This window comes from Homalodisca vitripennis, chromosome 5, assembly GCF_021130785.1.
Source record: "Homalodisca vitripennis isolate AUS2020 chromosome 5, UT_GWSS_2.1, whole genome shotgun sequence".
Lineage (NCBI taxonomy): Eukaryota > Metazoa > Arthropoda > Insecta > Hemiptera > Cicadellidae > Homalodisca > Homalodisca vitripennis.
In genome coordinates this window covers 58,917,331-58,935,306 of record NC_060211.1, presented here as the reverse complement: position 1 = coordinate 58,935,306, position 17,976 = coordinate 58,917,331, and positions in this window count along the sequence as shown.

Genomic DNA, 17,976 nt, shown 5'->3' with positions numbered 1-17,976 from the left:
TGGAATATTTGCAGCAGGCCCACTATGAATATCAAATACAGATGACTGGGGCCTATATAGCCTACATCATTCAGCCTATAATAGCCATTTATTACAACCTTCGATAAATAAAAAAAAGCATTTGCCTCTTTTTCCAAAATCAAAAATAAATGGCGGACGACACGCTACGGTGATTCGTCGACCTGCCTAAGTTATCTGCTTGACTAACTATAAATCATCCTAATTCAATTTTTGGGGTCAAGGTTAGTGGGCACTAAGCTGACCTAACCTCAAAGGAGGAGTAAGTAAGCGCAATAGTAACTCAGCGTTAGCTTTATAACTAATAGCGGGAGATGACCACATTGACCACTAACTGTCTGGGTACTAATTACACTCTGGTCAGAACTTTGACGACTGGCCAAGTTACAAGTTGAAATGTCTTAGTATAGAACTCATACAATATCTGGTGTCTGAATGCCTATATTTTGGTATTAAAATGTCAACCAATGTAACTGCAGTAAAAATCGCACTGCCAAGAGTCGATATAATAATGTATATTCTCATTAGTTCATAGTTCAATATTCTCATTAATCATAATTTGTTTCTAAATGTATTAAAACAAATGCTTTTACTAATACCAATCACTATAAATAAAACGGACAGTTTCAGTTTACATAACAGTGTATATTTGTGTTCAATCGGGCATTTGGTGTCATTTAGAAACTACTTACATAACAAATGTATGTTAACAAAGGTAGACTCTTCAATACTATTTACTTCTATACATAAGAGGCCGTTAAGGTTATCTTGTAACACCGAGATTATAGCCACAAAAATATTTGAATGTTGCTTTTAGCTCCAGTTCTTCTTCTTCTTAATACAGCGCCTGGGGTCTGATGCTGTTACAGACTTTTGAAATCTGGAGCCATGTTCATTGATGAGAGTGAAGTTGACGACGTAAAAGCTCAAACGAATAGTTTACATCGTTTCTGTATCAGATGCACCTAGATTACAAAATATAAAATATAGTGTAATCCAGGTGGATTGACATTCTCATTATCTCATCAGGTGCTCAATTGAGTGCAATGCGATGTTACTGACACGATCTCTCGTACTTTTTAAAGCTGAAATGTTACTGAATCATATAACTTCATATTTTATACACAACTCGTAATAAAAGTTAATTTCACTAGATTATGTAATCAGAACGTCACTTGTTTAATTTTTACTTTTACCAAGGGCTTTTAGGCTATATGTTTACGCGTAATCAAATTCTATAATTTGTTTATAATTTTAGAAATTAACTTAAAATTTTTCAGTTTAAGGTAAAACAGACTTTTAGTTCCGACTTAACTATTTCACAAAGTTTAAAAACTAGGCTAGTAGGAGTACTCATAAGAAAAGTTAATATTTTAGAAGAACCAGCGCTATAAGACTTTTTGTTACGTTCACTATTGTCAAGGAAACTAGGAAACTTACATTAAAACATATTAATTATCTTTAATTTGATTATATTAATAACAAATGTATTGCATGACTTTCTTACAATTGAAAACATCAAACATTAAACCTACAATAAAACTTCGGATCTCTCAGTGAGCAGAGCACTCCGAGCGGCCAGTTCTGAAACTATTTGGTGGTCAAATGCTGGGATGCGTGTGTCGAACTGTCGGACACTCTTCTTTAAATATTTATAAACTACTCTACGACTAAAAGCTCTTGGAGAATCAGTGCTTGGTTTCTCACTCTAACTCTTTAACATATTCAATGGAATTGGTTACTAAACTTTTCGTTTTAAACTTTAAATTATAGTTTATTTACTTGCTTACAAACATTTTACTACTTATAATAAACATATTACTTATTTTATTAGACTTTTATGCTGATTGGAAAATATCGTTATAACGCATATCGTAATTAAAGTTGTTTTTGGCTATTAAGTATACTAGAAACCAGTGACTCAGTTTTTTTCCTAAATAACCTAAATATTAAAATGGTGTACTTTTATACTTTATATCATTAAATATTCTTCTGTAGATTATGTATACTACTACATCAGCCAAATACGCTGATTAATATCAACGTAAACATTAGCCATTTTCCTCAACGTTAAAACATATAGCTACTAGTATACGAATCATGTAAATTTTTTCCGAAATAATCATTAGATATCAATAATTATAATTGTAATAATACTACAATGGTTGTTGTTAATACAGGTGGATAAGATCCCAAACAAATTCCACTATGTATATCACGAACCCTCCCCCCTCATACTGTTGATCTGCGATATGGGAAAACATTATTATGTGGTTGCTGCTATCTAAAAGAAATTATTGTTATGTACTTTTCTCGCTTATTCTATGAGGTCGCCATAGGGATTTTACATGCGTATTTGGATTTTTGTGAAATCAAATTTCTTTTAATTTATAAGTTCAAAATTCTTAAATATATAATGGGTTTTATATCTGACGGCATTCACTGCTAGTGCGATATATACTCTCAATCTAAAAGATAATGAATAGTAAATAAAATATCATTTGTGTTGTCAATAATAGTAATGTCAATGGACTGAAGGTTGGTGAAGTCACAATCACAGTCGAGGATGGTGCAGTTTCTCGCTGACCCGACGTTAAGAGAACAAGACGGCAGCCGCTCACGAAGGTGGTGGATGCGCGCAGTGATCGCGGGCAGATGAACGTATCCGACAACGCGGACCCGAGCGCCCTGGGACTAGACAAAGGCGCTGTAAATGTTTGTTAGTGTTGTTTGTAGTGCGGTCTTTCGCCACGACGGTTGTTTGTAGTTTCGGACTGTTTTTTACTGAGTTTTTATTGTTTGATAGACTAAGTATGTTATCTCTCTTTAAAACCTCTGTGTTGTGCCGTTGCCGGTTGTACAAACCATTCGTGATAATGCGAAGAAACTGAAATTGTCATTTCCAAACGTTTTTTTCCAAAGTGACAAAGATCTTTCACAAACAATGGCAGCATTTTTTGCAAACAAAAAGATGAAATTCAACAGTAAAACAGCAACCAATTGCTGTCGTACATTCTTGGAAAGTGATTACATAAAAGAGGTTTTTGAAAAATCGGAATTATTAGCCCTACCACCCAGACGTAAACTGAACCAGAATCCTCTTGTACCAAAACACAACAAAAAATTGTCCAACAGTTCCAACTTCAAACCGACACTTTGGGATCCATTGAAAGACAAAATTCGTGCAGATAAACGTAATTGTAAGAAAACTGTAAAATCGTTAATAGAAAATTCGGCAGAAAAAGAGAGCGAAATTACAGGAAGCCTTGGTCGAACTAGAGAATAATGGACGAATAATGACGCGTGCAGAAACATCCAATTATTCGGAATAAACTGAAAGCAAAGAAATCTCCTCTAAAGAAACAAGGTTATAATTTTTTAAACAGAACAACTATGAAAATTTGCAACAACAACAGTTATAAGTTAAAGCTTAAAAACATGATTTAATTCGAAATTTGAACCAGCTATTAATTTGTTAGTCAAAGTCAACAAAAAAATATTTGGCAATGCAAATGTAACAAATGGGACTAGTGAAGATTTAGCAAAAATGCTACCAAGCGATCTCGATCATTATATCAATAAAAAGCCTTTGCGTATGTTAGAGTCAATGCCACGTTTTATTTTTATCCAAGCGAGGCTTACTATAGGAAGTCGGTTGTCCACAGTTCTCTATGCGGAGTGCCATATTTCACCACCTGATTTTTTAGATATAAGTTAAAAATTAAAATCCGACACTCAGAAAGTTTTAAGCGATGATTTTCACAAAGAAGTTGTTAATGTGCTTTGACAGATTTAAGGTAATAATCCGCAAGTGTGTTATTTACTACGACGACCGCTCAAAACTATGGTTTATGAGGGCTTCACCCAATGTTCCAAATTATTATTAGAAGCCAGTTGAAAGTATTAATTGGAAATTCGACCAAAGTGGGATGAACGGTTTTGAAATATTTTTTTTTGAATGTGGTCAAAATGTTACTTTCCCCGTATGAAGTGTAATCAGGGGGGGTCTCGATTCTGGAGTCGGGTTTCGTATACGTAAACCGAAAGGTATTATAAATATTAAATAACCTACTATCAGTGAAAATGTAGATAGCAATATGTTCTGGCGACTATTATCACTAATTTCAGATTGGATTTCTTGGGAGCAAGAATTTGATTGTAACCACTACCCTTCTCACAGCGTGACCGCATTGAATTACCTGTTATTCAGCAAAAGTGTGACATATTAAAAACAGGCAAGTTGTATTGCTGAGCAGTGTATCGTTAGAAACGATAATGTGGACGTTTCTTTAAAAATATAGACTTGTCTGAGAACCAGTACTAAGATGTGAAAAAAAATACAGACTTTGTATTCAGAAGCAAGTTAATAAGCGAACGATTATTTGCAGAATATGAAGAATAGTTTTTCAATTGCAGAATCACTGTGATTGCCCTGACTGAATCAAAAATGGCTCTAAACTAGTTAAACCTTGTAAAGTAAATTAAAAATACCGTAATTAAATGATAAAAAACATCATATTTTCTAATCAAAATGATGTTAGCTGGTTAGGTTAAGCATTACCGTGTTAATGACTCTAGAAAGCTAAAACAATGCCTTAAGTGTGGATTATTCAATATCGGAGGAAAGAACTAGAAGATACTCCAAACAATTCTTGACCTGGGTTTCGGATTTGTCAAGTGGGGGTGGTTCTATAATTAAATCCGTCACAAAATAGTTACCATCCCTACCAAGCTTGTTGATATAATCAAGAATTTCGGTGATCAAGATTTCAACGATTATAAACGATTAACTAAATAGTTCCTTTTAAAGATATGATGAACAGAAAGCTGAAGATGATGGAATATAATCAAAACAAGAGTTCCGGTTAATACAGGTGGGAGATGTGGGGGACGGGGGTGTTTTTTTGCAAATTTCCACGACAACATATGTTCTGACACTAGTCCCTTTATAATAATGCATTAAGAAAACATGATACAATGATGAGAACAGATATCTTAATGAAGGATTACGTCAAACACAAGAGCAATGTAGAAGAAAGACGAAAAAACTCTGACTGCGAGAAAAAAATTCAAAGAAGATACCTAAACAATAAACTTAAAATTGATGTAATGATTTCTCAGAATCATTCTAAAAACACAAGGCTCTATTGTTCAAATATAATTACTAGGTTTACGGTAAATATCTTCTAAGTGATTAGCTTAAATATTATTAATTATTCAACGTTTATCTCTTATGCAGACTTTTAAAATTATATTTATTAAAATTGGTCTTGAAAAAAAATGTGCAGTAAAAACTGTTTTTACAATTTTTTTTATCTTAACATGTTTATGAGTGTATCAGAAGAATTTTTCATAAAATAACGTCCACTTTGCATATGAAAAAAAAATGTTGTTGTTATTTCTAACGAAATTAGTTATTTAAACCGCCCCTGAACTGTTTTTACTTCTGGAGATTTGAAATGAAATTAATTAAAGTTTGATTGTGCCTTGTAAAAATTTGTAATGGCTAATTATTTTTAAATTCCAAAGTAGTAGTCATCTTCTAGTTAGGCAACAATACAAAAAATAAGTTATAAAACACCCGAATTTTCAAAACAAATTTTATTAAAAGTCAATTAAGAGCAGAGATTAGTAAAATTCAATATACCCCCCAGACGGTCTAAGGCCGAAGGTAACACTAAAAAAAGCCAACCAGTTCCATCAAGTTTTGATAAAATCCGCTTCCTGTTAGGATTTAGAGCAGAAGACCTAGGCATTCGTCATAGTGACGGGTCGGCACGGGCCGACTTGGTAGAACGTTACGCACGGAACGCCTCAACAGCCAGATGCCGAGAGCGCGGTGAGCGTCTTACCGTCTAGATTCTCAGTTACCCGTGGTTCCTGGGGACCTGAACATTGTTATCGTGACACTACTGTGGACGATTTTATCTTTACCATAATACAAACACAATCTCCAATTATCTATGATTTGTAAGAGGAGCTATTTACCATAAACAGTTTAGTACATCGCATTATTACTTTAGTGTTAAAATTCATTTGTATGAATTGAAACATGCGCGAAAATTTGATTTAGTCTGAGTATGTATGTATGCATTGGCATTATAAACTAATTATTGTTATTTTTTAAATAAATATTGTATTATTACTGCCGAGTGGATAGTCTTAAATAACTTGGGTTCATGTTCATTAGCAACTGTTATATGATACATAGAGAACAAATCTAGTTATGAGGATTTTGATTCTATCCTGAAATACAGTATTATATATTAGTGTATACCAATAAAGCCTATTGCGTAATGTACTTTAAGTGACGTCAAAAAGCGAGCTATTGCAGTTAAATAAAGCATTCCCTAGCTGTCAATATAAGTTAAAATCTATGACTTTTTTTATTTAACGACTTTCAATAACAAATTTAATATGTTTGCATGTTTAGTTAGATTCTAATTTTAAACTTTCCATATTTTACGTAACGCCGCTAAGACATCTATAAAAAATGTAAGTTTTTTAATTATTAGAAGTCTAAATAATATAACGTAAATTTCTAGCCGTAAAGTATTTTTCCTCAGTTTCAGTGGATGTACTTATAAATAATATGGTTATAAAGTTTGTTATAACTAATTATGGTTCATGATCTTGGAAATTACGCATTTTCTATTAAGAGTAAATGAACAACTAAACTAAATACTGTTGGATTTAGTAGGAAAATTTCCAAAATACAGTTATTGAAGCGTTTGTAAGCGTGCGTGTGACAAATTTGTAATTCTATAATTCTTCCTATTCTTTATTTGTCTCTTGTTGTTATTAAATATGTTCCTGTTGAAATATTTTACAATTTCGTAATGTAAACATGTAAAAAATTGTCAAAGCCATCAGTTAATATAAGCGATAATCATATAATAACAAAATATATTTACCGATACCGAATCACTGATTGATCAAGCTACACTAATGCTAAACATCATCACTTTTCTAATTACTTTAGTTAATACGCAATGGATATTCACAGATTTGAACTTTATCGGCTTGAAATATGTCACAGACATTTATTTAGCAAATTATACTATACGTAATATGTCCAAATATTTTAAATAAATTAGTTTAAACGTAATGATTAATTTACAAGAACTATTATCAGTAGTTTACAGACTTGTATTCTAGATTGATATACTTGTCATCTACCTAAATTATTTAATCCAAATAAGATTGCCCTATAATCGTTTGCCATGGGTTAAACACATACCCTTCCTGTTACCAGTCGAAATTTATTTCGCCCTTTGTATTGGGTTGAAAATCCACACATATTATTACAAAAATTACTATCTATATGTTTTAAATATGTAAAACTTGTATACAGTATTTAACGTAATATTAAATTTAAAAAGCTGTCTATTATCAAGAAGTTTACAAGAACGAATGTTAAAACATATACCTAATTGTTACCTAATTGTTTTCTAAGGATTGAAAGAACATTTTGCCTTGTCGCCCTCTGACACTTCCTGCGAGAAAAAAAAATTCGAAAACATTCGCCTCTTAAGACAAAAATACTATTCTAAACATGGTTGTTAAATATGTAATATTTTTTAAATTTTAATTTAATACAAAAACATAGTTCAATAATTCTTTTTATTAATATTTAACATGTTATTATGTTATTGTAACTGTACTGCTAAGTTATCCTTCAATTTTCATGAATTTTGATGCTAAACGACTGCTACCTTCTACCTGTTACAGGTGGATATTTATTAAGTTGCCCGCCTTTATCATTATTTTTATTTTATATTACGTAATTTTTCATAGGTTTGATAATGTGTTACTGCTACAAATTCTGCCTCCCTGATACAGCAGCAGACATTTTTCGCCCTAGAACATCTTCATAATGCTCTTTATTACGATTATATTTGTAATTTAGGCAAAATTATAATATTATAATAACTTTTATAAACACTTTTAAAGAAAAATATTCATACATAGAGAGATATAATCAGTTATGTAATAATTAATATATAATTTAAAATACTTAATAAATTTGATCAATGCTAACTCCTAATAATTTCCTCATACTACATAAGGTTCCTGACATACAGTGGATAGTCATTTTGACACTTTATCGGCTCTCGAAATCGGACATTTTTTATTATAAATATACTACGCCAATATGTCCAAATATGTAATAATTTGTAAAGTTTAACGTTATAAAAATATGACACGGGCCTTACATGGACCTATTGCCAGATTATTAGTAGTTTACATGTCTACATTATTCTAGTACACTGTATTACTAATGTTTTTAATAAGATTGATAATCGATAATGTTGCATTATACATTCCTGTTACAGTCGAAATTTATTTACATTTCGAGACTTTATCGTAGGTTGATAATCCCTACACATTTAATTCATAAAATATTAACAATGTTTAATGAAACATGTGTAACAACAACTGTTAGCCTTTTATTGCAATACAACTAATTATTAAGAGCTGTTTATTTTTTATAAAATTTAATTGTTAACAATGTTAATCTACAACAAGTTATTACGTAATTTTTCATAGGGTTTGATATGTAGATACATCTGCTACAGGATTCTGCCTGCATACAGATGCAAGACAAATTTTTTCGCCCTACTAAAATGCTTATTCTATAATGCTACGATTTGTTACGATTATACTTTTGTAATTTAGGCTAAACCATAAACAAATTTATATACTTTCACTTTTATAAACACTTTAAAGATAAATATCATAAACAAGAGATATAACATCAGTTTATATAATAAACTAATACATAATTTGAAAAATAACATAAATTTGATCAAGCTAACTGCTAAACATTATACTTTCCTAATACAGTGGATATTAATTTCGCCCTTTATCGGCTTGAAATCAGACATTTATTACAAAAATACTATCGTAAATATGTCCAAATATGTAATAATTTGTAAATTTTAACGCGCAAACATACATTACAAGCTGTGTATTATCAGTAGTTTACATGTTATTCTAATATACTGTATTAACCTATTTTTTCATAAGATTGATAATGTTGACTGCTAAGGCATTATACCCTTCCTGTTACAGTCGAAATTTATTTCGCCCTTTTTATCGGGTTGAAAATCACACATTTATTACAAAAAATACTACCTAACATGTTTAAATATGTAATATTTTTTTCCCACTCACCACACTTAAATTTTATATGTAATACAAATTACACGTTGTCTTTTTTTTTTTAGTTACAACGTTATTCCATATCAACTTTAGTACCTAATTTTTCATTAGGTTTGATAATGTTGACTGCTACACATTCTGTCTTTCTGATACAGCAGAGATATTTTTTCGTCTAAACTGCTTAAAAATGCCATTTATTACAATTTCTTTTATAATTTGGACTAAATCATAAAATGTAATAAATTAAAACACAATTTTCGATAATGTACAACATTAAAAAATAGAGATATAATCAGTTATATAACAAAAATATAATTAAAAGTACCATAAATTTGACCAAGCTAACTGCTAAACACTTCATACTTTCCTAATACAGTGGATATTCATTCCGCCCTTTATCGGCTTGAAATCAGACATTTATTACAAAAATACTATCTAACATGTCCAAATGTGTAATAATTTATAAATTTTAACGTAATATAAATCACAAGCTGTCTATTATCAGTAGTTTACATTTTATTCTAATATGCTGTATTTACCTAATTTTTTCATAAGAATGATAATGTTGACTGCTAAACATTTACCTTCCTGTTACAGTCGAAATTTATTTACGCCCTTTACCGGCTTAAAATCAGACATATATTAATATACTATCTAATATGTTCTAATATGAATAATTTTTTAAATTTTAATGTAATTACAAATTACAAGATAGTCTTTTATTCATAGTTACAATTTTTCTATAACACTGTAGTACCTTATTTTTTCATAAGTTTCATAACGTTTGACTGCTACCCATTCTACCTTCCTTATACAAAAGAGATATGTTTCGTTGTTATGTGCATAAAAAATGCACATTATTACGAATATATCACTAAATTAAACGTTATAATTTAATAGCATACCCTAAATATGAGTGAGAAACATACAATTACATAAGAATAAAGTAAAACAGTGAATTTATATTATTATCATAATGATGATCTTTGTATAGAGTTATAGGGCGATGGCAAGGTAAAGGTTATAATTAGGATATTATAGTATATCACCCTATTAGTCTTTGTCATAAAATTTTAATGTAACCCATCCCTTGTGACTATTGTGTCCCTGTTGGCTAGGTAGTTTTGTATTTTATATTACGTAGATGTTTTTAAATCAAGTACTCTGCCATTACATTCCATGCTTTTAGCTATAAGAGAAAAAAAACTTATATATTGCATTAGGACATGTATGTGTTACATTATCATGTTTACTTTTTTTTACCAAAGCCATGGGTATGAAAGTTTCCGTGACTTCTTAAGGGTGAAACTAAATTTTTAACAAAATTATATTTATTTACTTAAGTTTTAGGCTTTGAAGAACATATAAATGTGTGCAGTTTTTGTGTTTAAAGTCATATTATTTACAGCTGAGTACTACGCAGTACTTTGTAAAATTTTACAAAAATAAAAATTTGGAAAAAACCTTTTGGACTGTACCAGTTGACTGAAAAACAGTGTTTAACGTAAATTCTTATTTTTATTTAAATTAGGTTATTGTTTTATAATGAACAATATACCTGCGCTGAGAAGCACATTTCAATTTAAACTCTAAAGTAATGAGAACATTTATATCATCTTGTAGTGTATAAAGTTCTGTTTTAGATGTGCTGCAATTGAATTTGTGAAATAATTACATTACGGTAGAGTTTTTTATTAAAACTGTAACCAGCGCAGTTGGGTTGATCTGATCTTTTGTCTAGTTTCAATTACTAGATTAGGTGATTTTACAAAGTCATGTAACCCGGGTGGTCCTGGGTGTCAACCGTAGAAATTTTAAACACCTAAAGAATGAAATATACCTGTATAATCTAATGAATTATATATAAGTATAATGTGCATTATATTACTACAATCAGGATAAAATAACTATTATAAAAGTATGTTATTAAGAATGTACATTGTTGCCAACCTCTTGACAGCATTGCTGGTTTCAAACCGGTGAGCAGTGCTGACAAAATATTCAGTTACTTATTTTAAATACAATAAAAATATTGAAAAACGTTTTATGTACACCAAGCTAATTGGTTTGATTATTATTCTAAGTAAGTGACATTTACGAATTCGATAACCAATAAAAGCTCAATCTGTAAGATAACCAATAATTGACAAACTATTGATAATTATTATAATTTTTTAGCAACTATTTATGTATTTTATATGTTAGTGCCTAGTAGTGTATATTATATACAAAATACATATATATATATATATATATATATACACACGGAGCATTATATAATATATATATATATATATATTATATATATATTAAGCATAGTTTTCAATAGCGTTATTGTAATTTCTTCTCATAGTTTGGTATAACCTCACACTTTTATTCATTTGGTACATTTTACTATTTATAGGTAAATAGTGTTTAATATAGTTATATATATTTATTTTTTTATTTATTATATTTTTTATTGTTATATTATATATGTATTAGTATATTTACTAGCGATTTTACTTACTGAGTTTAATAAAAATACTTACTATTATAGATTTTGTATAGTGGTACTTCCATACAGGTACCATAACTTTATAATGCTAACTATAATTAACAAACGTTAAGTTAGAGAGAGTTCCTAGTAGCGACAATGTAATTAACTAACTTTACAATAATGAAGCCAATACAGCACGGCCACTGCAGACCAACTGTTTTACGTAGAGTTTTCAGTATTGAACCCGGTTGTGTGTGTACGAATTAATATTGTTAGGTCAACTTTGTATCAAACACGTGCAGTGCCTCGGGACTATAACATATAAACACCTTTAACAATACGTGTATTGTTCTGACGCAAATCCATTAATTTATTGTTATGTAACTGAAAATAAAAAACTATATTTTCATTCTATATTGCCTTTTAATTTTTAATTATAAATATGACATAAAATGCTTCCTGTTAATTTTAAATATATCTAATATATTTTAAAAACTTAATTTGGTATATATTGTGAGGAATTTTCCACCTGTAAAAGACAGTCCTCACAAGAATGCATGGAATTACCGCTGACAGCTTACCCACAACGGGTTAGGTAATTCCAGGTTTCTAAACGTTAAAGGTTGAATGGGATTAATACAACGATAGACAGGGGTATGTGTTAGGTGTTGCCTCTTACAAATGCACTGTGACTTGATTTTTCTACCACTCGGAACTATAATAACCGCCACTACCCACAGGGGAGATTGTGCAGGGGGCAGGAATAGGCCAAGGTCCTCCAGACACAGCACCGTAAGTAAAACACTGCGGCTCCTAGATGAACTGGCCAGGTTAAGTGTGCAGGACCCAAGCCTAGTCCTTACACAAGCAGGTGATCAGTGAGTAGGAGTAACTCCTAAACGCGATGCAGGGAACTGAGAAATTTAGTCACCTTGTGTTCACCAAAACAACTTTATGTTTAGACGATCAGTAAACATGCAATTTTGCACAAAACTATACATTGAATACCTGCAGGTCCACTATGAATATCAACTACTAATGATTGTGACCTATATAGCCTACACCATTTAGCCTATATTTATATAATAACCATGTATTACAGCCTCGATAAATAAAAGAGAATCGGTCTCTCTTTTTTTTCAAACTAAATGGCGGGCGACTCACTACGATGATTCGTCGACCTGCCTAAGTTACCTGCTAGACTAACTATGGATAAACTTAATATACTTTTTACTGGTGGCAAGGCCTAACCTCAAAGTAGGAGTAAGTAAGCGCAATAATAACTCAGCGTTAGCTTTGTAACTAATAGCGGGAGATGACCACATTTACCACCAACTGTCTGGATATACTAATTACATTCTGGTCAGAACTTTGACGACTAGTCAAGTTACAAGTTGAAATGTCTTAATATAGAACTCATAAAATATCTATGCTATATTTTGCTATATATATATATGCTATTAAATGTCTGCATGCCTATATTTTGGTATTGAAATGTCAACCAATGTAGCTGCAGTAAAAGAGCACACCGCAAAGAGTCGATATAATAATGTATATTCTCTTTAATCATAATTTGTTTCTAAATATATTAAAACAAATGCTTGTACTAATACCAATCACTATAAATAAAACGGAATTAATGACATTTACAGTTTCAGTTTACATAACAGTGTATATTTGTGTTCAATCGGGCAATTAGTGTCATTTAGAAATACTTACATAACAAATGTATGTTAACAAAGGTAGACTTCATTAATATTTACTTCTATACGTAAGAGGCAGTTAGGTTACCTTGTAACACCAAGATTACAGCCACAAAAATATTTGAATGTTGCTTTTAGCTCCAGTTCTTCTTCTTCTTAATACAGCGCCTGGGATCTGATGCTGTTACAGACTTTTGGAATCTGGAGCCATGTTCATTGATGAGAGTGGAGTTGTCGATGAAAAACTCAAACAAATAGTTTACATCGTTTCGGTATCAGATTCACCTAGATTACAAAATTATAGTGTAAACCAGGTGAATTGGCATTCTCATTGTCTCATCAGGTGCTCAATTGAGTGTAGTACAATGTTACTGACACGATCTCTCGTACCTTTTAAAGCTGAAATGTTACGGAATAATACAACGTCATATTTTGTACACAACTCGTACAAATACCTAAAAGTGGTTTCACTAGAATTTAAAATTAGAATAATGAATGACACTTGTTTTATTTAACATTTACTTGTTTGACTTTCTTCCAATTGAAACATTAAACATTAAACCTACAATAAAACTTGGGATCTCTCAGTGAGAAGAGCACTCCGAGCGGCTAGTTCTGGAAACTATTTCGTGGTCAAATGCGGGGATGCTTGTGTCGAACTGTTGGCCACTCTCTTCTTTAAATATTTATAAACTACTCTACGGCTAAAATCCCTAGGAGAATCAGTGTTTGGTTTCTCACTCTAACTCTTTAACATATTCAATGGAATTGGTTACTAAACTTTTCGATTAAACTTTAAATTACAGTTTATTTTACAAAAATACTTTTTACTTTTTATTTCTTATTACAGATTATACTTTAGTTAGCTTTTAAATGAATTGGAAATATCGTTATAACGTATATCGTAATTTAAGTTTTTACTACTATTAATTATACTAAAGGCAAATAATAATTGTATGAAACCAAAGACTAAGTTTTTCATAAACCTAAATATTAAAAAGGTGTATTTTATACTAATATCTTTAATTATATATTCTTGGGATTATGTTACTACTACATCAGCAAAATACGCTGATTAATATCAGCGTTTCAGCGTTACATTAGCATTTTCCCCATCGTTAAAACAATATAGCTATATTGTATCATATTAAAATTTTCTAAAATAATCATAACACTAATAATTATAATAGTAATAAACAAGAAGGGTTGTTAATACAGGTGGATAAAGATCCCAAACAAATTGCACTGTGCATATATCACGAACCGAACGTCCCCTTCATACTGGTGATCTGCAATATGGAAAACATTATTACGTGGTTGGTGCTATCTTAAAGAAATTATTGTTATGTAGATTTCTCGCTTATTTATGAGGTTGCCATAGGATTTTACATGCGTATTTGGATAATTCAAACTTTTTATAATTTATAAGTTCACATTCTAAATATGTAGTTATATAATTTTTTATTCTGACGGCATTCACTACTTGTGATAAAACATAAAAGATAATAATAGTAAAATAAAATATAAATCATTGTGTTGTCATAATAGTATGTCAGTGGAAGTAGTTAGTACAGTCACAGTCACAGACTAGATGGTGCTATTTGTCAGTCTGACGTGCACATTGTTATCGTGACACTACGTGACCCATTACTTTACCAGATAATACAACACAACCTCCACCTACTAGATTTAAGAGGAGCTATTACCATAAACAGTAGTAGTACACACTATACTTTACACATGGCTGGTAAAAACCAATTGTATGAAAGAAACATGCACGAATTTCATTTAGTCTGAGTGTGTATGTATGCATGCATTTCAACAAATTGTTATTCTTTAATTACATTTTTATTATTACTGCCGATGGATAGTCTTAAAAGATAACTTGGGTTCAAGCATTAGCAACTGTTATATGATATAAAATACACAATCTACATTACAAGGATTTCATTCTATCCCTGAAATATAGTATTATATTTTGTAAAAGATAACGATGTAAGTGTCCAAACCAGTGCGTTAATGCATTCCCCTAGCTGTCATCTACAAATCTGTGATTTTTTTATTTGCTTTAATAAATATTATTCATGTTTTACAGTTAAATTCTAATTTATACTTTCCATATTATAATAAAACTGGAATATGTTATAACGTAAATTCTAGCCGGAAAATATGTTTCCTCAGTTAGATGGGTGTGCTTATAAATAATATGCTTATAATTTTCTCTATAAATAATTATGGTTCATGATCTTGGAAATACGCATTCCTATTAAATGTAAATGACAACAGAAATATTGGATTTAGTAGGAATTTCCTTCCTATGAAGCGTGTCAATACAATTTTTAATTCTGTAATTCTTCCAATAAATTCTTTATTTGTCTCTTTTGTTATTCAATATTTTCCTGAGAAATATATTTTACAAAATCCTTTTGTGAAATGATTATTGCAATTATTTACTTTGTTAAATTATCTTTTAATACTATCACAAAGTGTGTTGAACATTTCCTAGATGTTCAGCAGTGGCAATTAAAAAAATATTTTATATCTATTACTTTTCTAAAACATTTACAATACCAAATCATAATACAGAAGTGATATTTGGTTAATTTAATAGCTTGTTGAGTGTTAAGTCACATTTTTTGATATACAGGGTGGCTAATGTACAGTAGTTATTAATGGAATGTAAGTTAAAACGTCAGCTCATATATAAGTCCCACTTATTTTATCTAACGGGCTGTAAACATTTTAATTAGCATATATCACCCTTTTTAAAGGAATAATCACCATTGCTATGTAAATCTAAAGACCAATGGTGAAGATACCCAGTCTTGTAGAAATCATTTCGAAAACATTACACGGCAGTAAGATCCTCATTTGGATTATAGAGAAAACATCGCCTAATAAAACAAATCTCTACAGGTCTACATTAAACCCCAAACCCTACCTACGATTGTGTAAAAATCTTGATTTTTCGCAACATCTCAGTTTTAATGTTTTTAATGACATATGTAGAACTAACTACTGACTTTACACTGTTAATATCAAATTCCAAAGCATCACAATGATTTGTCTGAACTGTATTTCACCTCATGTCCTGGTAAGTCGCTCAGAACCACCGGTCATGAACATATTACATCACTTAAATTGCTAAAACGTTTTTCATTAGAAGATTTTATAAAAGTCACTTATTTGTTCAGTTCTCATCGGAGATCTCATGATCCTGACAAGATAAATTTAAAATATTATTTTATCTCCTTGAACCAAGGAAAATTTATCTCCACACACGTAATTTGTGGTTATTGTTGCCTTAGCGAATGACGGGAAAATGAAAGCATTTAAGTAAAATGTTTAATTCTATGATTATTACAATTCTTTATTAGTCTCTTTTGCTATTAAATACTGTCCTGTGTAATATATTTGACCAAAACCCTTTTGTGAAATGATTATTGCAATTATTTACTTTGTTAAAGTATCTTTTAATACTATCACAAAGTGTGTGGAACATTTCGTAGATTATCAGCAGTGGTAATTAAAAAACATATTTTATATCTATTACTAAATAGATAACACACACAAAACAAACACATTTACAAAACCCAATTATAATACAAAAGAGATATTTGGTTAATTTAATAGCTTGTTGAGTGTTGTCACATTTGTTGATATACAGGGTGTCTAATGTTTAGTAGTTATATATATGGAATGTAAGTTAAAACATGTCAGCTCATATATAAGCCCCACTTATTTTATCTAACGGGCTGTAAAACATTTTAATTAGCATATATTAACCATTTTTAAAGGAATAATCATCGTTGCTATGTAAATCTAAAGACCAATTGTCAAGATCCACAGTCTTAGAGAAATCATTTTAAAACATTACACGACAGTAAGATCCTGATTTGGATTATAGAGAAAACATTGCCTAATAAAACAAATCCAGACAAGAATATCTCAAATTCCTTAATTACTACAACAGATGAGCTGTAATAGAAGAGGACACTTTCAAACGTCCTGGAAGTAAATCATTAACTGGATGTAAATCATCAAGGAGTATAGTTTTCAGAGAAAATTTCGTTTATAAGCACTAAGGCTTTGGATGATAGAATAAGCATGCTCCATTAACACAATTATTTGCTTAGAATGTACTTATCGGAGCGTGCGGGGAGTTATAAAACTCAGAAATGTTGTCAAGGGATTAATACATAGGTAGGTCCACATTAAACCCCAAACCCTACCTACGATTGTGTAAAAATCTGGATTTTTCGCAACATCTCAGTTTGAATGTTTTTAATGACATCTGTAGAACTAACTACTGACTTTACACTGTTAATATCAAATTCCAAAGCATCACAATGATTTGTCTGAACTGTATTTCACCCCATGTCCTGGTAAGTCGCTCAGAACCACCGGTCATGATCATATTACATCAATGAAATTGCTAAAACGTTTTTATATTGAAACTGTTGTTATAAATTGCAAGTTTTATAGATAGTGTTCATGGATCCGAAACACAAAATGTCTGTTGCGATTCCTGATGTATTCATATCACAACGCTCAGGTGTGCTTATTCTGAGCTAGATTGTAGTTGTATATTGGGTTAGTTGTTAACCGAGG